At 48.5% G+C, this 24,596-nt stretch overlaps 1 protein-coding gene across 3 annotated transcripts in view; it reads right to left on the bottom strand.

Annotated features, from left to right (window-relative positions):
• The window catches only part of LOC139033865 (uncharacterized), a 90,215-nt gene extending 66,182 nt beyond the window's left edge, over positions 1-24,033 (bottom strand). For all 3 annotated transcript variants that reach the window (XR_011486354.1, XM_070463755.1, XM_070463756.1), the window contains exon 1: positions 20,848-24,033. The gene's annotated coding sequence lies outside the window, so the exon portion shown is untranslated. The remainder of the gene's footprint in view (positions 1-20,847) is intronic.
• Positions 24,034-24,596: the final 563 nt, after the last annotated feature.

Raw genomic sequence — 24,596 nt, 5'->3', positions numbered from 1 at the left:
CTGGTAAGATCTTTCTATTGTTAAGTTCTAATCCTGTTATCTTAAAATGTAAATTGTGGGAGTGGGTCTGGTAAGATCTTTACAACCTTGAGACATTCTTTTGATTTATTGTCTGTGGCTGCTGCTGCTAAGTCGCATCAGTCGTGTCCGACTCTGTGCGACCCCATAGACGGCAGCCCACCAGGCTCCTCTGTCCCTGGGATCCTCCCAGGCAAGAACGCTGGAGTGGGTTGCCATTTCCTTCTCCAGATTATTGTATAACCAATTGAAAAAGTATATAGCTCCCTTGCTAAGACTAGTGAGGGGGCACTCTCTGTCCCCCTTCTGATGTCTATGTCAGAAGCTTTCTCTGTCCTTTTCACTGTAATAAAACTTCTGCCACACAAGAGCCCTGAGTGGTCAAGCCTGGTCCCTGGTCCCAAAGCTAAATCTTCTTCTTTGGAGATCATGAATCCAACACCATTCACTGTAAGCTATCGTTAATACACTCAAAACTGACGTAGAATCATCTGTTAATAGGGGCTTCCGTACTGCTCCAGCGGTTAAGAATCCGCCTTGCAATGCAAGGGGCGCAGGTTCGATCCCTGGTCTGGGAAGATTCCACATGCCGCGGGGCAGCTGAGCCTGGCAGCCACAGCTGTCGGCCTGAGCTCTAGAGCCCGGGGCTGCAAGAACAGAATCCACCAAAATCAGAAGCTTGTGCATCGGAGCTAGAGAGGAGGTCCCACTCACTGCAACCAGAGGAAGCCCACACACAGCACCAAGGACCCAGCACAGAGAGAAACAAATATTTTTTTTAAAAAACCACCAATGATAACAAATCTAGCCTTTTGGTGTGGGGTGTGTTTATAACGGAGGAGACAGTGTGTGGGTTAGGGCAGGGACACATGGGTGAAAATGAAAGTCGCTCAGTCGCGTCTGACCCTTTGCGAACAGTCCATGGGATGCTCTAGGCCAGGATACTGGAGTGGGTAGCCTTTCCCTTCTCCAGGGGATCTTCCCAACCCAGGGGTCGAACCCACGTTTCCTGCATCGCAGGCGGATTCTTTACCAGCTGAGCCACCAGGGGTGCCGCTTATACACGGGAGGTGTCTTCAAATTTGCCGTGAACGAAAAAAGGCTCTAAAACATAAAGTCTGTTTAAAAATATAAGCAAGTGACAAATTGCATTAAGGACAAAAATGCATGCATAATATCATATACATTAGTACTTGTATATGTACAAATAGTGTATCTATAATATCTATATATCTATATCTATAATATCTATTATATCTATATCTATAATAGCATAGAATACAAATCTTATATTAATATATAGCATAGTATATCTCGGGCTTCCCTGATAGCTCAGCTGGTAAAGAATCTGCCTGCAATGAAGGAGACCCTGGTTCAATTCCTGGGTCAGAGATTGCCGGGAGAAGGGATAGGCTGTCCACTCCAGTATTCTTGGCCTTCCATGGTGGCTCAGCTGGTAAAGAATCTGCCTGCAGTAGGAGAGACCTGGGTTCGATTCCTGGGTGGGGAAGATCCCCTGGAGGGCATGGCAACCCACTCCAGCATTCTTGCCTGGAGAACCCCACGGACAGAGAAGCCTGGCGGGCTACAGTCCACGGGGTCGCAAAGAGTCGGACACGCCTGAAGTGACTAAGGACAGAACAGCACGTTTGCACCGCTCTTAATGCAGAAAGTTAACAGGAATTAAAGAGCCACTTGATGATAGTGACAGACGAGAGTGAAACAGCTGGCTTGAAATTAAACATTAAAAAAGCTAAGATCATGGCATCTGGTCCCATCACTTCATGGCAAATAGAGGGGGGAAATGTAAAAGCAGTGACAGTTTTACTTTCTTGGGCTTCAAAATCATCACAGACAGTGCCTGCAGCCATGATATCAAAAGACACTTGCTCCTTGGAAGAAAAGCTATGACCAACCTAGACAGCTTATTGAAAAGCAGAGACATTATTCTGCCAACAAAGGTCCATCTAGTCAAAGCTCTGGTTTTTCCAGTGGTCATGTAAGGATGTGAGAGCTGGACCATAAAGAAGGTTGAGCGCAGAAGAATCGATGCTTTTGAACTGCAGTGTTGGAGAAGACTCTTGAGAGTCCCTTGGACTGCAAGGAGATCCAATCAGTACATCCTAAAGGAAATCAGTCCTGGGTGTTCATTGGAAGGACTGCTGCTGAAGCTGAAACTGCAATCCTCTGGTCAATTGATGGGAAGAGCTGACTCACTGGAAAAGACCCTGATGCTGGGAAAGACTGAAGGTGGGAGGAGAAGGGGACGACAGAGGATGAGATGGTTGGATGGCATCACCGACTCAATAGACACGAGTCTGAGCAAACTCCGGGAGATGGTGAAGGACAGGAAGCCTGGTGTGCTGCAGTCCATTGGGTCGCAAAGAGTCGGACATGGCTTAGCTGAACAACATTTAACAGGTCCACCCCAAACTCCCTAACCATATACTTCCTCCCATCCTTCCCTACGAGTGACCATAAGGTCATCCTCTAAGTCTGTGAGTCTGTTCCTGTTTTGCAAATAAGTTCTTTTGTACCATTTCTTTTTTAGATTCTGCATATAAGTCACAGGAGCTCCAGGAGTCGGTGATGGACAGGGAGGCCTGGTGTGCTGCAGTCCATGGGGTTACAAAGACTCGGACATGACTGAGCGACTGAATTGACTGATACGATGTTTGTCTTTCTCTCTCTGACCTAGTTCACTCAGCATGACGATCTGCCAGGTCCATCCACATTGCTGCAGATCAAATGTTTTTTTTTTTTTTAACGCGTGCGTCTTGAGTGTCTCTCATGTCCCGCCATCAGCACAGGGGGCACAAGAGAGCTTCCATGGCAACCAGGACATGTCAGCCTCACTCAGCATCCTCGAGTCTCCCCGGGGAACTGGGGGGGCGGGGGGTGTTCCATATCCATCAGCCACAAGAGCCCGGCTGCCAGGGATGGTTAACGGGCTGAGAGTGCCAGCCTCCACGTAGCCAGGTCCTGCCAAGAACCATAAGGCAGAGCCTGAAGGAGGCAGATGTATCTGATCTGGCAAGGGATCACGGAGGACATGAAAATTAACCTTGGGCCACTCCTGGCAAGAATTAATTGCTTGTGACTGCAAGATTCCTGTCCATGCCAGAGGCTCACGGCCAAACAGGACACATCTCGCTCTGAGCTTTGGCCGATGCCATTCCCTCCATGGACATCTGTGCAAATCTTGTTCTTTTTTTGTTGTTGTTTTGCTTATCATGAAGGATCTTGGTTCCCTGACCTGGGATCGAATCAACACCCCCTGCATTGCAAGGGGAAGTATTGGTCACTGGACCACCAGGCAAGTTGCTGCAAATTTTTCCACGTGCAAGAAAAAGTAAGCGTCAAGTACATCTCCAGTCACGTCCAAGTCTCTGCAACCCCATGGACTGTAGTCCGCCAGGCTCCTCTGTCCATGGGATTCTCCAGGCAAGAATACTGGAGTGGGTTGCCATTCCCTTCTCCAGGGGATCTTCCTGACTCAGGGATCAAACCTGGGTCTCCTGCATTGGCAGGCAGATTCTTTATCATCTGAGCCACCAGGGAAAGCCCACTTAATTTGTCAGGAAGGCCAAGAATGTAGCTGTTTGTCGGATCATGGAAGAAAACTCTACCTTAGAAAGTGCCAGCAAGAAGCCAAACGGACAGAAGATTTAAACAGATGTTTCTCCAGACAAGACATGCAGACAGACAACAGACACACAAAAAGATGTTCAACATTGCTCACGATAAGAAAAATGCCAATCAAGACTACAGTGAGGTATCATCTCATACCAATCAGAATGGCCATTATGAAAAAAGTCTACAATAGAAATACGGTATGACCTGGCAATCCCACTCCTGGGCATATATCCAGAAGCATGGCCCCCAGAGATGCATGCACCCCAAAGTTCACCGCAGCGCTATTTACAATGGCCAGGACGTGGAAGCCACTTACATGTCCATCGACAGGGGAATGGATAAAGAAGATGTGGTACCTGTATACAGTGGAATATTACTGAGCCACGAAAAAGAATGAGATAATGCCAACCGCAGCAACATAGATGGTCCTAGAGGTTGTCATACTAAGTGAAGAGGCAAGTCGGACAGAGAGAGATAACTATCATATAACACCAATAGTATGGGGAATCTAAAAAAAAAATTGAATACAAATGAACTTATTTACGAAGCAGAAACACACTCTTCGACATAGAGAACAAATTCATGATGACCAAATTAGGGAAAGGGGGAAGGATAAGTGAGGAGCTTGGGGTGAAAACACACACCCTTCCAGGTATATGATAGCGAAAGACCAAGGACCTATAGGGCACAGCAGAAGACTCGGTGCTCAATATTCCGTAACAACCTGCATAAATAACTGACTCGCTTTGTTGTACGCCTGGAAACAACACAACATCGTTCGTCAATTATGTGTGCGCTCAGTCAATCAGTCGTGTCTGAGTCTCTGAGACCCCGTGGACTGTAGCCAGCCAGGCTCCTCCGTCCACGGAATTCTCCAGGCAAGAATAGAGGAGCGGGTTGCCATTTCCTTCTCCAGGGGATCTTCCCAACCCAGGGATCAAACCTGCATCTCCTGCATGGGTAGGCAGATTCTTCCCTGTCTGAGTCACCAGGAAAACCGTCATCAAGTATACACTCCAATATAAAAATTAAAACAAAATTTTTTTAAAGACGCCAAATGAGGCAGTGGGATACTTTTTCGTATTTCATTCAACCGTGATTTCTGCCTAGCTTACTTCTGTCTCCTCCTCACCTCTCAGGCGGATGAATTCTGTGTTCTGTTCCCTCCTGTTCACTCTCGGGGGCTCCCTTCCCATTTCTGGGTCCAGACTGCTTTGGGACTGTCAACTCGCGTGGCCTCTGGGGGTCCTGAGGTTTCCGAACGTCTCACGCAGTGGACTCACACGGAGTGCGGCTCTTTGGTTTGCTGGGTTTTAAAATATCATTTATTTATTTGTTGGCCGTATCGTGTGGCTCGTGGGATCTTTCCTTCCCAGATCAGGGATTGAACCGGAACCCTTGGCAAGTGAACGCGCAGAGTCCTAACCACTGGGATCCCAGGGAAGTCCCATGTGGAGTCTTTTCTTTTTCTTTTTTTGCTCCTCAGCTCTGAGGAGATATTCCCAGGAGGCTCAGCGGTAAAGAATCTGCCTGCCAAATCAGAAGACGCAGGAGGTTCAGTCTCTGGGTGGGGAAGATCCCCTGGAGGAGGAAATGGCAACCCACTCCAGTATTCTTGTCTGCAGAATCCCACGGACAGAGGAGCCTGGTGGGCTTCAGTCCATGGGGTCGCAAAGAGTCGGACACGACTGAGCAGACTTAGACACGTCTGAGTAGATAAAGGACCCCGCAGACGGACAGGAATCCAGCCATTGTCTAGTTGAACCTCTGCGGCTTCCCAGGTAGCTCAGTTCGTAAAGAATCCACCTGCAGTGCAGGAGACCTGGGTTCAATCCCTGAGTTGGGAAGATGCCCTGGAGAAGGAAATGTAACCCACTCCAGTATCCTTGCCTGGAGAATGCCATGGACAGAGGAGCCTGGTGGGCTACAGCCCACGGGGTCGCAGAGAGTCAGGCACGACTGGGCGATTAAGCACCGCGCAGCACAGTTGAACCTCCACGCTCCGCAGGGATGGAGCGATCCGTGCACCACTTGGAGGCAAGAACTCCAAGTGAAAAATGAATGTTTTGTCGAAGAGCCTGGGGTGAGGGGGATGAGACAGGAGGTGTCAACAAGCAGAGCTGGGCAGCCACCCGGGGTGCAGACACGTGGGAGCTGAGAGGCGCTGAGCTCCGAGCGGGTGGACGGCTTCTGTTCCCGCGTGGAATTTCTGAGCTCACCAATCCGATGACTGAACGTGGAGTACAGACCCTTTTCTCTTTTCTGCCTCTAATGTTAAGACTGAGGGATGCTCAGTGAGGAAGAACTCTGCAAAATGCAGGCTGAGCTGTCCCTCTCTTCCTCTCCGGGTTTTGGGTACATGTCTGTTTTTGCTTTGCCAACAAAGGTCCATCTAGTCAAGGCTGTGGTTTTTCCAGTGGTCATGTATGGATGTGAGAGTTGGACTGTAAAGAAAGCTGAGCGCCGAAGAACTGATGCTTTTGAACTGTGGTGCTGGAGAAGACTCTCGAGAGTCCCTTGGACTGCAAGGAGATCCAACTAAAGGAAATCAGTCCTCAATATTCATTGGAAGGACTGATGCTGAAGCTGAAGCTCCAATACTGTGGCCACTTGAGGCAAAGAGCTGACTCATTGGAAAAGACCCTGATGCTGGGAAAGATTGAGGGCAGGAGGAGAAGGGATGACAGAGGATGAGATGGTTGGATGGCCTCACGGACTCGATGGATGTGAGTTTGAGCAAGCTCCAGGAGTTGGTGATGGACAGGGAGGCCTGGCGTGCTGTAGTCCATGGGGTCGCAAAGCGTCAGGCATGACTGAGCAAGTGGAGAACATATACATTGCAGTAAATTTTTTCCAACTTACTCTGGCTCAAATAGGGTCAGTTCTGTATTACTGAGCACCGGCTTACACACTTTTTCCTGTAAAGTGTGGGAACAAAAGCCCATGGATTGCACAAAGTCGTCTGCTGTCAGAGAAGGCCTCCAGCCCTAGAGACAAATGTCCCCCAGGAACCCCCACTGTAAAGGGCACAGAACCAAGTTGGAGGGTAAATATCCTAGAATGTCACCGTGCTTCTGATTTCATCTCCGAGGTGTAAACCAAGGTGCTGGGACTTAGGCTGCGTTACACAGAAAATTACAGTTTCTCCACGAGAATATAAAATCCATCTCTCTAAGGGAAACACGCACAGAGATGAAGGATTTCAGGACATTTCTGTTCAGAGATAACCGGGCTGGCTCATTCCACAGTAGACAGAAAACCGTTTTCTTGGAAACTTCCTGGCAGAAAACTGCTTCATATACCCAGAGACTGTTGGCCTATTTATGATACCTATTCTATTTCCCCCGGAACAGGGCTGTTCAATTTCTGTCCAAAAGTTCCTAAGACGATGTGGGTACAATCCGATGCTATCCATCTTGTTTATTTCTTTTTAACTTAAAAAAATTTTTTTTCTTTAGTTTTTATTTTATATTGGAGTAAGGTTGATATTGGCGTCTCTGGGGGCTCAGTCGGTAAACAATCCGCCTGCAATGCAGGAGACGCAGGTCTGATCCCCGGGTCAGGTTTGATCTCCTCCTGTGGATGAGGGCATGGCAACCCACTCCAGGATTCTTGCCTGGAGAATCCCCCGGACGGAGGAGCCTGGCGGGCCACAGTCCGTGGCGTCACATAAGAGTCAGATGCGATTAAGCGGCTAACACTTGAAGATCATAGCTGATTTATAACGTTTCAGCGGTTTCAGGTTGTCCAGCAAAGCCATTCAGTTACATACATATCCATTCTTTTTCAAGTTCTTTTCCCATTTAAGTTGTCACTTAAGATTGAGCAGGGTTCCCTGGGCTGTCCAGTAGGTCCTTGTTAATAATCCGTCTTGATGTGGAATGGTGTGTGCATGTTAACCCCAAACTCCTTATTTATTCCTCGCCCCAGGCTTCCCATTTGGTAACCCTGAGGCTGTTTTCTGTGCCTGCAAATTCTGCTTCTGTTTTGTAAGTAAGTTCATCTACATAGAACGCCATCTGATTTCCCTGTAAACAGGTAGCCCTGGATGACAACGAAAAGGTTTGAATGTTTTCAAAAATTGAAAAAAAAATAACAAGGCAAAAGAAAGCCTTTGTTCGAGGTCAGGGATCATTTCAGAAATTCTCCTTTTCCAATCATTACTTTTGTAAAAAAATTGTGTTGAAGTACAGTTGATTTGCATTGTTGTTAATTTCTGTTAATAAGCAAAGTGACCGAGTTGTGTGTGTATTGGAAGGATTGGAGTACATTCATATGTTTCAATTTATATATATTGGAAATATATATACATAAATGCATATATATATATATTTCCTTTTACAGGGAAGCCCATATATATATATATATATATATATATATATATATGTATGTATGCATATATATCCCCTGGAGGAGGAAATGGAAGCTCACTCCAGCATTCTTGCCTGGGAAATCCCAAGACAGAGGAGCCTGGCAGACTATAGTCCATGCGGTTGCAAAGAGTTGGACACGACAGAGCGAGTAACACCTTTACTACTTTTTCACGCCCTTTTCCACTGTGGTTCACCACAGGACACTGAATACAATTCCCTGTGCTCCACAGTAGAACCTGGTTGTCTAGCCACCGAATATATAGTGGTGGTGGTGGTTCAGTTGTTAGGTCGTGTCTGACTCTTGCGACCCATGGACTGCAGCCTGCCAGGCTCCTCTGTCCATGGGATTCTCCAGAGAAGAACACTGGAGTGGGCTGCCTCTTCCTTCTCCATCCTGTGTAGAGTAGTTTGGATCACATTATTTTTTAATTTGAAGTAGCGTTTACTCGCGATATAGAAATTCTTCTTTTAATGACTTCTCAAACAACCACAGTAAGCGGAGAGATTTTTTTTTTTTTTTTAAAGTGCAAACTAAAAGCAAACACTAAATCTTAATCCCCAAGAAGCTGCCATGTGTCTGGTGTCTGATTGAATAGCGGAACATTCTTTGGTCCTTGGAGCTGACAGGAGAAAAGTATACATCTGCTGGACTCGCAGCAAGCACGGTAATGTGAGTCAAATACCTAAATTATGTATCTATCCATCTCTGTGACCCCATGGACTGTAGCCCACCCTGCTCCTCTGTCCATGAGATTCTCCAGGTCAGAATACTAGAGTGGGTAGACATTCCCTTCTCCAGGGGATCTTCCCGACCCAGGGATTGAACCCGGGTCTCCTGCATTGCAGCCAGATTCTTTACCATCTGAGTCACCAGGGAAAGCCATCTATCTATCAATGATTTATCTTTTCATTTATCTGTTATCCAATTTATCTATCAATCATTTATCTATTCATTATTTGTCTATCATCCGTCCAACTGCCCATCCATCCATTATATCTATCAATCATCTATTCACTTTATCTATTTATCTACAATTTATGTATCTTTTATCCATCTAGCATTTATCTAAGATCTATTCATCTATCTACCATCTATGTATCTGTATCCATCCACCCATCTAATTGTCCATCCATCCATTGTATCTATCAATCATCTATTCACCTTATCTATTATCTATATCTATCTATATATTTTCCATTCATTTATCTATTATCTAATCTATTGATCTATTTATCTATCAATGTTTCTATCTACCTACCTATCAATATTCATTTCTTGAATCACCTATCAATCTTTCTATCTTATAATCTTACAGAAAAACCTGAACAAACTTTGTAGCCAACTCATTATCTACCATCTGTCCCTCCATCAATACATCTATCTACTCTATCCAACCATCCATCCATCTGTGTATCCATCTATCTACCATCAATCCATCTACCCATCCATCCATCCCTCCATCCATCCATCCATCCATCCATCCATCCATCTACCCATCCATCTATCTATCCATTTCTCCATCAATCCATCTATCTACATCCATCCACTCACCCACCCCTCCATCCATTTATTCATATTCATCTATCCATCTATCTAATCCACCCATCCATCTATCTATATACATCCATCATCATCCACCCATCCATCTATCATGTGTCCATCCATCTATACATCTATCTATCCATCTATCTAATCTATCCAACCATCCATCCGTCCGTCTATCCATCTATCTATATTCATCTATTCATCCACCTATCAATCAATCTAATCCATACATCTATCCATTTATCTAATCCATCCATTTATTCTTCCATCTATCTATATCCATCTATCCATCCATCCATCCATCCATCTATAACCATCTATCCATTAATCCATCTATCTATATCCATCCACCTACCCATCCATCCATCTATCCATCTATTTATATCCATCTATCTAATCCATCCATCCATCCATGTATATCCATCTATCTATCTATCTATCTATCTATCTATCTATCTATAGCTGTGATTCTCAGTCTGACATCTATCTATCTATCTATCTATCTATCTATCTATCTATCTATCTATTGCTGTGGTTCTCAACGAGGGATGACTTTGCCCCCAGGGGACATATGACGACATTCAGACACACTTGTGGTTGTCACAGTTGGGGTGGGGGATTTTTCCCAGCACGCGGTGGGTGAAGACCACGGCTGCTGCTCCACACCCCAAGTGCACAAGACAACCCGCAGTCCAGGGTCATCCAGCCACAGATGAGAGGGGCGTGAGGCTAAGAAACCCAGGTAAAGAAGGTGAAGACACAATTTCTGATGCAGAAACAGCAGGCTGGCGGAGAGCCGGCAGACAACCCAGGCTCCTGCAGAGAACCACCTCGGAATCTGCCTCTCAGTCTCAAAAGCTCCCGTTAGCATCACTCAGCCCTCCAGGGAACGTGCTGTTTGCCAGGTTCCCGGGGCTGGCTCATGGTTGTGTCTCATCCAACAGAGTCTTTGGAAGACCCTGACTTTTCCCAAAATGCCACCATTCCCCTGATGCTGAGAAAGGCTTCAGGCAAAAGGAGAAGAGGGTGGCAGAGGATGAGGTGATGATGGCATCACGACTCGATGGACATGAGTTTGAGTAAACTCCAGGAGCTGGTGAAGGACAGGGAAGCCTGGTGTGCTGCAGTCCATGGGGTTGCAAAGAGCCGGACACGACTGAGCGACTGAACAACAAACCAACCACCATTTAAAACTTCATCTCGCAGACGACCTCAGGATGTAAGAAGCCTCTGTTCCCCGGGGTTGAGAGGGAAACATCAGAGAGAGATAGAGAGATCTTGAGTCCCCCGAGGAAATGGCAACCCACTCTAGTACTCTTCCCTGGAGAATCCCATGGACAGAGGAGCCTGGCGGGCTACAGTCCACGGGGTCACAGAGTCGGACAGGACTGAAGCGCCATTGTACACACGTCCCGACCAGGCAACCGAGAGACCTGACCTGGAAAAGCCGGTGACGCAGGCAGAAAAAGATGACAGAGCGGCACAGGGGCACGCACACGCAGGCAAGCCTCCACCCACAGCTACCTCATCCGCAACCCTTCGGCCTCATTCCAAGGAAAGCATCCCTTTTTTCTTTCCTCCCTTTTTTCTTTCCCTCCTCTGTGCTCCAGTCCCTCCTTCACACGGACAAACACACGGACCCAGGATGACTTGCAGAATTTCCTAAGGACCCGGCTGGCATCTCTGCCCAGGGATGCTGGCTCGAAGCATCAATTACTAATGTGGTCTGCGGCACAGCCCCGGGGCCGGGGGTGGCGGGGGAGCTCGGAGCGCTCGGCGGGCGGCTGTGCCCTTGGCCACAGGCTAACCCTCTCCACGCCCCTCGCCTCGGGTACTTTCAAGTCAGGAGCAAAGTCTCCCTGTGAAGGTAGCTAAATGAATTTCCAAGGGACGGGCGGAGATCCCGGTGCAGCTGTTATTAAGCGGGTAGGAATCTGAAATGAATAGCTGAGGAGGAGATAGAGGACTCGACTGCGAAGACAGGGAGAGACCGGGTCAGCAAGGGAAGCTCAGAGGAGGCAAAAAAAAAAAGAGACAGACAGAGAGGGAGCAATTTGCAACGACAGCCCACGTTGCTTGTTCCAACCGAATAAAGGTTGCAGTTGCCTGTGTGTGTGTGTTTTAACTGGAGGAGATTTGCTTTACAACGTGGTGTTGGCTTCCACTGCACAACAGTGTGAGTCTGCCGAAGGCGCGCGCGTGTGTGTGTGTGTGCGCGTGTGTGTGTGTGTGTGTGTGTGTGTTAACTGGAGGAGAACTGCTTTACAAAGTTGTGTTGGTTTCTGTTGCACAAAAACGTGAGTCCATGGAAGGCATACGTAAGTCCCCTCCCTCTTCAACACCCCCCTCCCACTCCCCACATCATCCCTCAGCATCGCTCATTATCAGAGAAACGCAAATCAAAACGGCAATGAGCTATCTGCTCACAAAGGTCAGAAAGGCCATCAGTGAAAAACCTACAAACAATAAATTCTGCCGAGGGTGTGGAGTGAAGGGCACCCTCTCACACTCTGGGTGCGAATGCAAATTGGTACAACCACGATGGAGAAGAGTGGGGGCATCCCTTCAAAAACTAGGAATAAAACGACCATATGACCCAGCAATCCCACTATTGGGTATATACCCTGGGGAAACAATCATTCAAAACCACACATGCACTCCAGTGTTCATCACAACACTATTCACAGTAGGCAGGACATGGAAACGACTCTGATGCTGGGAAAGATGGAGGGCAAAAGGAGAAGGGGGCGGCAGAGGATGAGATGGCTGGATGGCATCACTGACTCAACGGACATGAGTTTGAGCAAGCTTTGGGAGATGGTGAAGGACACGGAAGCCTGCAGTCCATGGGGTCGCAGAGAGTTGGACACATCTAAGCAACTGAACTACAATAAAGGACATGGAAGAAATGTAGATGTCCACTGACAGACGAATGGATAAAGAAGTTGTGGCAGATATACACAATGGAATATTACTCAGCCACGAAAAAGGAACAGGTTTGCATCAGCTCTAGTGAGGTGGATGAACCCGTTTGTGTTCTGACTGATTTTCAACTCCGGGCTTCACGAAAGGACAGCAAGAAGTCCAGAATTCGTATGAAATGTCCAGCGTCAGGGGAGACGGACGACTACTTCTCCATGCTGGGCAAAGATGGGTATGGCACGGGGTCAGTGAGTGCTGGGGGCCTGCTGGAACCGATGACGCCAACACAAGACACAGGGACTGTCTCACGTTTCTGCGTGTGAGACGTCTGAAACAGGTCACACGGGGCTATGATAGAGGTGTCAGCAGGACTTGGTGGGGAGGAATCTATTTCTGGGTCTCTTTCGGCTTCTGGAGTTGCATCCGAAGTTCCTGGCTTCTTCCTCCAAAAAGTAGGGTACCATCTTGAATTCTCTCTTCTGTCACCTTCTTGCTTGCCTCCCTGTCTATCTGATCCTCTGCCTTACTCAGAACAAAACTTTGTGATTGAGACTTCCCTGGTGGCCCGGGGTTAGGAATCCGCCTTTCACTGCAAGGGACGTGGGTTCAATACCTGGTCAGGGAACTAAGATCTCATACACCTCGGGGCAACGAAGCCTGCCCGCCAGGCAATGAAAGATCCCACATGCCGCAACCGAGACCCAGAGCAGCCAAAAATAAAGACATATTAAAATTTTTTAAAAACTTTAATAAATATTAAATTTTAAAAAACCTTTATGATTACAGGTCTTCCTTGGTGGCTCAGATGGTTAAGAATCTGCCTGCAATGCAGCAGACCTCAGTTCAATCCCTGGGTTGGGAAGATCTCCTGGAGTAGGGATAGGCTACCCACTCAAGTATTCTGGGCGCCCATGCTGGCTCAGTCAGTAAAGAATCCGCCTGCAATACGGGAGGCCTGAGTTCAATCCCTGGGTAGGGAAGATCCCCTGTTGTTTAAGTCGCTGTCACGTCTGACTCTTTTGCGACCCCATGGACTGTAGCCCACCAGGCTTCTCTGTCTGTGGGATTCTCCAGGCAAGAATACTGGAGTGAGTTGCCATGCCCTCCTCCAGGGGATCTGCCCGACCAAAGAACCCCTGGAGTAGTCTGAAATGATAACATCTCTGGCCGTAACAATAAGCAAGAAATGTCACAGCCATCAGTGACTTCCAGCCTCCAAACGTGAATGTTAAGTGAAAGCAGCTCAGTCGTGTCCGACTCTCTGTGACCCCGTGAACTGTAGCCCGCCAGCCTCCTCTGTCCATGGGATTCTGCAGGAAGAACACTGGCGTGGTTTACCGTGTCCTTCTCCAGGGAATCTTCCCGACCCAGGAATCCAACCTGGGTCTCCTGCATGGGAGGCGGATCCTTTACAGTCTGGGCCAAGAGGATGGCAAAGTTTCGGTCCACCACCCCCACGCTGATTGCAGACGACCTGGGAGAATAAAAGAATCAGCCATCCGTGACATCTGCCTCTCCTGAGGGTGGACAGGAAACAGGCTTGGCCCCAGACAGCCGAGGTGCATGTGAAAGGAGTGAATTCAGTGGGCCCGCAGGGTGCATCTTCCCACACAGAGAATCCTCAGTTCCTTCACTGGTATCTGATCTTTGATGTTCAGACTGCCTGCTCCCTTTGTTGCAAACTTGTATACAGCCTGACTTCCCCTCCAGCCTCCTTGGAGCAGTTTTCTCAGAGCTACAGACATGCTGCCGCCCCAGGCTCGGAGTCCTAAACATGCCCACCCAATAAAATAACTCTCATTTCAGGTGGTGACTGTATTTTTTGGTCGACAGCATCAAGCTACTTCAACACACATTTGGCTGAGTTGTTGGCTTCCCTGATAGCTCAGCTGGTAAAGAATCCGCCTGCAATGCAGGAAGACCCCAGTTTGATTCCTGGGTTGGGAAGATCTGCTAGAGAAGGGATAGGCTACCCACTCCAGTATTCTGGCCTGGAGAATCCCAAGGACTGTATAGTCCATGGGGTCTCAAAGAGTCTGTCACAACTGAGATACTTTCAATTTCACTGACCTGAGTTCTTGTCTCTTTTTGCTATCTTTTTTTTTTTTTTTTAACTCCATCGGGATTAGAGTTGGCTTGAGAATTATTTTAAGCTGAAAACATTTGAGATTCATCAGATGCTGGGGAGAGAAAAAAGAAAAAAAAAGAAAAAAGCCTGTGGTGCTAGTGGTAAAGAAGTCCCCTGCCAACACAGGAGATCCAGCAAACCTGGGTTCGATCCCTGGGTCAGGGAAGATCCCCTGGAGGATGAAATGGCAACCCACTCCAGTATTCTTGCCTGGAGAATCCCATGGACAGAGGAGCCTGGTGGGGTACAGTCCGTGGGTCTGCAAAAGGCTCGTAGACGACTGAGTGACTGAGCGTGCATGAGAATGAAAGGGGAAATGGGGTAGCTTTTGCTTCATTTCTGCAATGTCTAGAATTCTTATTAATAATGTTGTAAATGAGCCGACTCTTGTGGGTCCTTCCCCGGGCAGAACACCCCCCACCTCACGCTCTCCTCCTGCCTGCTGTTTAGAAGAAAGCTTTCACCTCCTAGGAGTTCCCGAGAGTGCCAAAGAATAAACGGAATCAGAGAAGAGGGCAAAGGCAGAAACAAAGAGAAACAGTCAATGGAGACCAAATGCAAATAGCTTATCCATTAAACAAAGCCAAGGACCTCCAGTTCCTCCTCAAGGGCTGGAGGTGACAAAAACAGTCAAAGGAGATCAAATGCAAATAGCTTAGCCATTAAACAAAGCCAAGGACCTCCAGTTCCTATTCAAGGGCTGGAGGTGAGGAAAAGGATCAAGGGAGATCAAATGCAAATAACTTAGCCATTAAGCAAAGCCAAGGACTTTCAGATCCTCCTCAAGGACTGGAGGTAACGTTCTGAGCCCTGTCCTTTGAGCAGTATTGCAGACACTGAAGCTCCCAGGAGGTGGAAGGAGTTAACCATGTGCCCTGCCCACCAGCACGGGGACCCCAGGTAGCTGGAAGCAGAAGGTGGGTGATGCTGGCTCCCGATGAGGTCACCACCAGCCAATCAGAAGATGGTCCAGCAGGTGATCACATACCCTGGGACCCTCTGCTTCACTCTGTCTTAAACAAACAAACAAAAAAAGCGATTCCCAGAAGGTCTTCAGGGACCTTGAAATGAACCTGAAATGAACTCTTGAGGGAGTTCAGGTCTTCTGACCATAAGCTGCTTATCTCTACTTGGACCTACATTGGGTGTCTTGCAGAGAAACCCACCTCTCTCTGCTGCTCTCTCATTCTATATCCGTCTTCACCTCTCTGTCTGCTTCTCTCAACAAAGGTCCGTCTAGTCAAAGCTGTGGTTTTTCCAGTAGTCGTGTATGGATGTGAGAGTTGGACTATAAAGAAAGCTGAGTGCCGAAGAATTGATGCTTTTGAACTGTGATGTTGGAGAAGACTCTTGAGAGTCCCTTGGACTGCAAGGAGATCCAACCAGTCCATCCTAAAGGAAATCAGTCCTGAATGTTCATTGGAAGGACTGATGCTGAAGCTGAAACTCCAATCCTTTGGCCACCTGATGCGAAAAGCTGACTCATTTGAAAAGACCCTGATGCTGGGAAAGATTGAAGGCAGGAGGAGAAGGGGACGACAGAGGATGAGATGGTTGGATGGCATCACTGACTCAATGGACGTGAGTTTGAGCAAACTCCAGGAGTTGCTGATGGACAGGGAGGCCTGGCGTGCTGTGGTTCATGGGGTGGCAAAGAGTCGGACACGACTGAGCGACTGAACTGAACTGAACTGCTTGCTCTCTCTGCCTGCTTCTCTTTATCTCTTTCTGCTTCTCTCTCTGCTTCCGTCTTTCTCTGCTTCTCTCTGTCTCCTTCCCTTTCCCTCCTGCCCTCCTGCCCACACAGGTCCAGAGCAGAGCTGGAAGTGGCATCACGACACCGCGATCCCAGAGAAGGCAAGCGCGTCACTGCCGTTTGGCGCTGGCAGGACCCCTTGCCTGGGTCCTCTTAATGTCCTGACTCTCCTTCCACGCCGTCGGGCTGGGTACCAGCTCCGTCCAGCTGCTGAGGCTGTGTCTAGGAGAGGGACCCCTGGACCAGGCGTGCGGGCAGGCAGGTGTCGGGGGGAACGGATGCTCTGAGACGCATGTCCACCAGCTTCTCCCTGCCTCCCAGACCCTTGAGTGCTCTGAGAAAGGGCAGCCAGGGGCACCTCCGCCTGAGAAGGAAGCAAGGGAGCTCACAGGCTGGGGTGGGTCTCAGCAGCTCTGCCATTTTTCAAATTTTTTTAATTTGGTCTGGAACACACGGATAACTCACTTGGAATTTCAATGTGCATCCCAGCTCTGCCGTTCTAAAAGCTAGTTGCATGAGGCTCTGAACGCTTTAGTCTTTCGAGTGGGGCCTGGGGGTCCCCAAAGGACCCTGGCCTCCGGGGGACCCTGGCAATGTCTGGGGACTTTGGAACACAGACAGCCAGCGTCTGGGGTGTTACCATGGTGGCAGGGCTCCCAGTGTGCAGTGGGTGGGAGACCAGGGACTCTGCCCCACACTCCTCGGAGCCCAGGATGCCCCACGGCAGAGTCCAGCCCCAGATGTCAGTAGGGCTGAGGCTGAGAAATCTAGAGTTAGCATGAGAGACACAGTCTGTCTATGTATCCATCACCTATTATCTATCCACCATCTAGCATCTATATTTTCTTTTTTCATCTTTCCTTCTACTAGCATCACCTGGGAAGCCGAGGACACATGGGTTTGATCCCTGGGTTGGGAAGATCCCCTGGAGGAGAAATGGTAACCCACCCCAGTATTCTTGCCTGGGGAATCCCATGGACAGAGGAGCCTGGCAGGCTGCAGTCCACGGGGTCGTAAAGAGTTGGACACAACTGAGTGACTAGCAGTCTCACTTCTTTCACATTCATGAATCAAATTCTGAGAAATCCCAAAGTGCAGGCATCTGGCCACTTGGTCCTGTTTCCTGGCTTGTCTGGATGTCCGTCTGCAGATTAGCAAAACTCTCAGACACACCCATTCGCTGGGGCTCCGTCCACCGCTTTCCAAGTGGAGAGATGCCACCTGCACCGCCTGGCGATGCTTTTGGTCATCTTCCTCGAGAAATAATCTTGCATCTCTAACGTGACCACGTGCCATTTCCCCCCAACACCCCCAGGCAGGTCCCGAAAGCGGTTCCCATGCTTCTGACAGCTTCTGGCGTTCTCTGAATCACCGTGGACAGTTTTATAACTCCTTCCAGCCCCGCGGACAGCACACCGTCACTCACGCACTGCCTCTGAGGTCCTTCACCGTCTCGGAAATAGACGGCCGCATTTCATTCTGCTTTGGCACTCGTAAAAACCTGCACGGAAAGAATTTCAAAGACTGGCAGGAAATGATGGAACCCAACGGGGTCTGTGCTTCCCATGTGTCTCAGCATGTTAAACAACCTACCTGTCAATGAAGGAGAAGAGGGTTCAATCCCTGGGTCGGGAAGATCCCCTGGAGGAGGAAATGGCAACCCACTCCAGGATTCTTGCCTGGAAAATCCCATGGACAGAGGAGCCTGGTGGGCTACAGTCCATGGGGTCACAGAGAGTCAGGCACAACTGAAGCGACCGAGCAACAGGGTCCGTTTCTTTCTATTATGAAGGTTGTTGGAACTCGTCCTATTTTTGCTCCTTCCTCCCCTTCAGAGATGGAGTTTTGAAAGGAAGCAGGATCAAGTGGCCAGATGCCTGCACTTTGGGATTTCTCAGAATTTGATTCATGAATGTAAAAGAAGTGAAACTGCTAGTCACTCAGTCATTTCTGACTCTTTGTGACCCCATGGACTGCAGCCTGCCAGGCTCCTCTGTTCATGGGGTTCTCCAGGCAAGAATACTGGAGTGGGTTGCCGTGACCTTCTCCAGGATCGAATCCAGGTCTTCCACATTGGCAGGCAGATTTTTACCACTGAGCCACTAAGAAAGCTCACAAGTTACCATTTTATGTTTTATCCCTCAGGATATTCTTGAATGAAAAATTCTCAATGCATCCTCACATTGAGCAGCATGGTAGACCAGAAGTCCCAAAGGGTCCTTGAAGGACAATTTAAGCATATTCTAGATAAATGCATTCCTGAACTCACAACATTAAAATGATTATTTGTAATTCAATGCACTTGGGGATTTTTAAATACCCATTTCAGTTACCCATGAAGGTAAAGAGGAACCATGAAAATAAGAATGAATCTATGAGATGCAACCCAAGCGTCAGAAAGAAACAAGGACACTGTGATCAGATATATGAAAAGTCAGAAATTAAGGGCAGGCATCAAACACAGGAAGTTCGACACGAACATCCTAGAATGAAGACTAAGAATTATAAAGAAAAAAGGGAAGAAATAGATGCAGTTGATATCACCAGGAGTTGTAAGTTAGCAATAAATGCAAAGATTGCTAGAAGTGTGTGAACCTCAGAAAATGCTTCGTTGAAAGTGAAAGTCTGTCAGTCGTGTCCAACTCTTTGCGACCTCATGGACTATACAGTCCATGGAATTCTCCAGGCCAGAATACTGGAGTGGGTAGCCTTTCCCTTCTCCAGGGGATCTTCCCAACCCAGGGATCGAACCAGGGTCTCCTGCATTGCAGGTGGATTCTTTACCAACTGAGCTATCAGGGAAGCCCTAAACACAAAGGTCGCTGAGGCAAGTTTTAGTCCTGTGCCGTGACTCGCATCGTTGAAGAGAGCCTCAGAGACTGGAGAGTTCTCAAGCTCTTTACTGCGCACGTGCACTACCCTACGACACACGCAGAGATCCAGGACATTGTTATGTCTGGGATAATGTTTGTGCTCTTGTGGCCTTTGTTAAAACAAACCCGTAGGATGGCGGTACCCAGACAACAGAACACACACAGCTTCAACACATTTCTTAAATGACAAATTTAGTGACTTCAGAGCTTGGATGAAGAACCATGCCTGGTATGCATTTAACCCTAAGCATCCCTCAGACTGAATGCATAGGTCTTGCTGTCCACTCGGCAAACCCGGGTGTAGACAGGGCTCAAGTCAGGAGCACCGATTGATGGAAGAAGAGTCAGGAAGACAGACATCAAAAAGCTTAATGACAGTGCCCATTGTGAGACTTGACACCTCCCAAGGACCAGTCCACTTGGGAAACAGGCATAGCGCCACCTCCCTGACCCGTGGGTCTTCTGAGAAGCTTCCCCAATCAGCTTCCCAACCCCTCTGGACTTGGAGGGAGCCCAGTGCACGCACTATGGTTGCATTTCCTAAAAGCCAAGGTGTGAGGTGTTTATGAAATAGACACCCTCATAATTCAGAAGGCATCAAGACAAAGGAAGCTCCAACTGGGTCGCATTTGACACAGACCTGCCTTAGGAGAGCTCACTCTTTCCCATGAAAAGTGCCTCTTCTTATATCTGGTACATTCCCAGTTTCTAGGCATTAGGACTTTATGTCCTTGGGGCCATTACTCATCCCACCCTAGATGGCAAGCTCCTTAGGACAAGAGTTCTGTGCCACTCAACAGTGCGCTCCATCTGGTGTTTGCTCAGAGCCTGGCTGGGTAGCCCTACTCAACACACAGCTGCTGGAAGGATGGATGGATGCATGCATGTGTGAGTGGATGGATGGATGGATCAGCGGTGGATGGATGGATGGATCAGGATGGATGGATGGGGGATAGATGGATACAGGATGGATGGATGGAAGGATGCTGGATGGATGGATGAAAGCATGGATGGATGAATGGGTGAAAGGATACATAGATGGATGGATGGGTAGATGGATAGATGGAAGGATGGATGGATAAGAGGGTGGGTGGATGGACAGATGGATGGATGGGTGGGTGGACAGATAGATGGATAGATGAGTGAAAGGTTGGATGGGTGAATGGACACATAGATGGATGGATGGGTGAATGGATATGTAGATGAGTGGAATGGATGGGTAGATGGATGGGTGAATGGATGGGTGGGTGGGTGGGTGAATAGATGGATGGATGGATCAATGAAAGCATGGATGGATGAATGGGTGAAAGGAAGGATGGATGCATGGATGGATGATGAAGGATGGATGGATGAGGCGGTCATCCCCATCAGTGAACAGAATTCACTGATGCTACATGGAAGGGATGAACGCGCAGCCTTATTGACGAACACACATGCTGTGGGTCCACCTACTGAATCACAGTTTGCCCAGGGATGAAAGATCCTCCATCCCGGTGCATGTCCACATCGCCCCCTCCCAGGCTCTCTGGACATCAGCGACAGGCTCAAACCCAGAATCCCAGTGCTCATGACACCTTGGATTTGGCCGTACTCACCTGGTGGTGCACAGGACCTCTCCAGGTGCTGGATCGTGTCTCCAAGCTCTGAGGAACGTTCCACAGTCAGGTGTGGCGGGAACACGGTAACTTCTCCAGAACCAAGGTCGCTCTCTCTACCCTGGTGAAAAAGGGCTTCCCAGGTGGCTCAGGGGTAAACAATCTGCCTGCCAGTGCAGGACATGTGGCTTACATTTCCTAGGGTCAGGAAGATCCCCTGGAGAAGGAAATGACAACTCACTCCAGTACTCTTGCCTGGAGAATCCCATGGACAGAGGAGCCTGGTGGGGTACAGTCCACAGGGTCATGAAGAGTCAGACACGACTGAGCGACTGAGAATGCACACCTGCCCAGTGGGTGAATGACATAAGGGCAGTCATGAGATGAGAAGGGGCCATCTGAGGCCAGGGTCCTACAAGGTTCCACTTGACCTTGGAGCCGCTCTTTGCTCAAGGATTATGGAATCTCCCAGGGACTCCTGAGAGACTCAGCAAGCCTGTTCTCTCAGTGACAAAGGATGGTGGCTTGGCCAACTTCCCCATCCTGAGCGTGTACTTAGGAACCACCTTTGTGATGATGGGAAGAGTAGCTGGCACTTGTGGATGATGACCTCAAGCCATGCAATGATTCTCTGGTGACACATAAACCTCAAAGGCTGGGGTCTTCCTCTAAGCCAAGATTCCACTTCTTGGAACATCATTCTTGCTGTTCGGAAATATTAGATGAGGCACGTCTCCATCTTGGTTTCAACACAGGAAGTAATCCTAGTTTTCAGACATGACAGTCATGGCTGTAGGACTTAGCAGAATATCTGAGCAGTTCTGGGAGGTGCCAGCATCCAGGGCTGAAAGCAGCAGCTCAGTGGGTCTCAAACTCTGAGCAAGAGGATGGCTTGAGGAGGTCTGATAAATGCTGACGCCCAGAGGAATGAGCTTGGGAATTCTGTTGAAGGCGGGGCTGAACGTGAATTGTTTTCAGAGGCTCCCCCAGTGTGCAGCCAAAACCCACTAGCCTCACCAAAGCTTGTCATCATTCAGTCGCCAAGTCGTGTCCAACTCTTTGTGACCCATGGACTGCAGCATGCCAGGCTTCCCTGTCCCTCACCATCTCCTGGAGTTTGCCCAAGTTCATGTCCACTGAATCGGTGATGCCATCCAACCATCTCATCCTCTGTCACCCTCTTCTCCTCCTGCCTTCAATCTTTCCCAGCATCAGGGTCTTTTCCAATGAGTCAGCTCTTCACATTAGGTGGCCAAAGTATTGGAGCTTCAGCTTCAGTCCTTCCAATGAGTATTCAGGACTGGACCTTGGAGACGGTCTTCACCACCCATGACAGGCTTGAGCACATTGATGGTTTGATGTGGGAGGGCTACGCTGGGGGTGGGGGTGCCCTTATTGGCTGTAGACTTGCTTCTCTTTCTTGAGGTTGGAAGGAATGTGATCAAAGAAGGCTATAGCATTTGCAGTTCCGGTGCAAAACGAAACTGTGGATTCCTTGTTTTCACTTCATGAAGAACTTCAAGATGGTGGTCACAGGGCATTAAGGCAATAGACGTTCTTATGAACCCAGGGTCCTGTGTAGCTACATGGGTCAATCAACCAGGAAAGCAACGCTGGGTATGTATACAAGCTGTGATCTCCATGGTTTTCCAGGTCATCAGAGAAGGAACGAATGTTTTCTGTTTTCAAGGTTTCTGGTTCATATAGGATGTAGTGGATTGAATACTGTCTACCAAAAGATATGAGCACATCTTAATTCCTATTAGCAGTGGATATGACTGTTGGCAAAAGGGTCTTGGCAGATGTAACTAATGAGGGATCTTGAGATGAAGAGATCATTCTTGACTATCCAGGTAGAAGTGGTCTGAGATGATGTTCCTCCTGGGCGGGGGTGGCCCTAAACCCAGTGACAGGGTCCTTATAAGACATAGAAGAGGAGAGACAGGGACACAGAGGAGAAGCCACGTGGAGACGGAGGCGGGGAGAGGAGGGAGGCAGCCACCAGCCCAGCGATGGAGGCCTGGAGCTCCCAGAAGCTGGAAGAGGCAGGAAGGACCCTCCCCTAGAGCCACTGGACAGAGCTCAGCCTTGGGACACCACGACCATTTGAGGACCGTCTCCAGGACTGGGGGAGGATGGATGTCTGTTGTTTTTAGCCAGTCGTTTGGGGCCCTTAGTTACAGCCGCCCCAGGACCCTCGTGTAGACAGCCTAAGAGTGAGCTGTGTGAATCAGCAGAGTCATCCGTTGGGACCACGGGCCCCCCTCACACAGAGACCCAAGCGATGAGTCACTGGGACCCACCAATCGTCTTGTGGCTTCACACAGTGATTGTCACTTCTGCAGCAGGAAGAAGCAGGTCGGGAATCTCTGACCCTTGGCTTTCACCGTCTCTATGACCTCTGCCTGCTCTCTCCCTGGTGCTGGTCCCCGGTCCCCGGGAGACTCCTTGTCACGCCACGGCTCTGCTGGGAAGGGTGTCAGGACGTCTCCTATCCAAGTAGACATCCTGCAGAGTCAGGGCACCTACAGAAGTCTCTGCTCGTTCCTCTTGGGCCACCACTTGGACAGCCCCGTGTGCTGATGTCTCATCTCCGCCAGCCACAGCCGCACACGGGCCAGACGGTGAGGACCTCAAATGCGCACATCCTCATCTCCCGCTCGTGCACACTAACGCCCCCTGGTCCCACGACACCAAATCTGTTACATCCCGTTCATCTGTAATGAAAACACGGTTTCTGGGGTTAAACGCACCTCAGGGTCCCACCCAAGGGCCACCAGGACCTTGAAACGAGGTCAGACATTGAGTCTTTGTGGGGGCAATTTCCCACCCATATGACAGATTTACAATTCTCCCCAAGGCACACAGGGGCCAACACCCGGTGTCCACATACCGTGGACCTCAGATAAGTCTGACCATCCTCCCTTTTGTAAATAAAGTTTTATTAGAACACAGCCACACATGTTAGCATTGTGTGTGTAGCTGTGTGTGTGTCGTATGGAAGAGCCAGATAGTTGCAAGAGAACATATAGCCCTACCATAAGAAGATATTCATTAACTGGTCCTTTATGTAAAAAGTTGGCTCTCTTGGAATGCTCTCTATCTGAATATCATCACTCATGAATATCTATCATCCATTTATCCATCCATCATATCTACCTATCCACCCATCCATCCATCATCTGTATCATCCATCCATCATATCCATCCATCCATCCATCCATCACACCTATCACCAATCCTGAATATCTATCTATTCATCCATTCTACATACCTATCTATCCATCCATCATATCTATTTTTCCATCTATCCATCCATCATGTCTATCACCAATCATGAATATCTATCATCTATCAATCTATCCATCCATCATCCACCCATCCATCGATCATATCTATCAATCCATCATATCTACCTATCCACCCATCCATCCATCATCTGCATCATCCATCCATCATATCTATCTATCCATCCATCCATCATATCTATCATCAATTCTGAATATCTGTCTATCCATCCATCCTATCTCTCTGCCTGTCTGTCCATCTGTACATCCATCCATCCATCATGTCTATCATCAATCTGGAATATCTATCATATCTATCTGTCTATGCAACCATCATATCTATCCATCCATCCATCCATCCATCCATCACACCTATCATCAATCCTGAATATCTATCCATCCATTCTATGTAACTATCTACCCATCTATCATATCTACCTATCCACCCATCCATCCATCATA

The sequence above is a fragment of the Odocoileus virginianus genome, unplaced genomic scaffold (genome assembly GCF_023699985.2).
Source record: "Odocoileus virginianus isolate 20LAN1187 ecotype Illinois unplaced genomic scaffold, Ovbor_1.2 Unplaced_Contig_6, whole genome shotgun sequence".
Taxonomy (NCBI): domain Eukaryota; kingdom Metazoa; phylum Chordata; class Mammalia; order Artiodactyla; family Cervidae; genus Odocoileus; species Odocoileus virginianus.
Note: the sequence above shows the minus strand (reverse complement) of the source record. Positions and strands in the feature narration are given on the sequence as shown.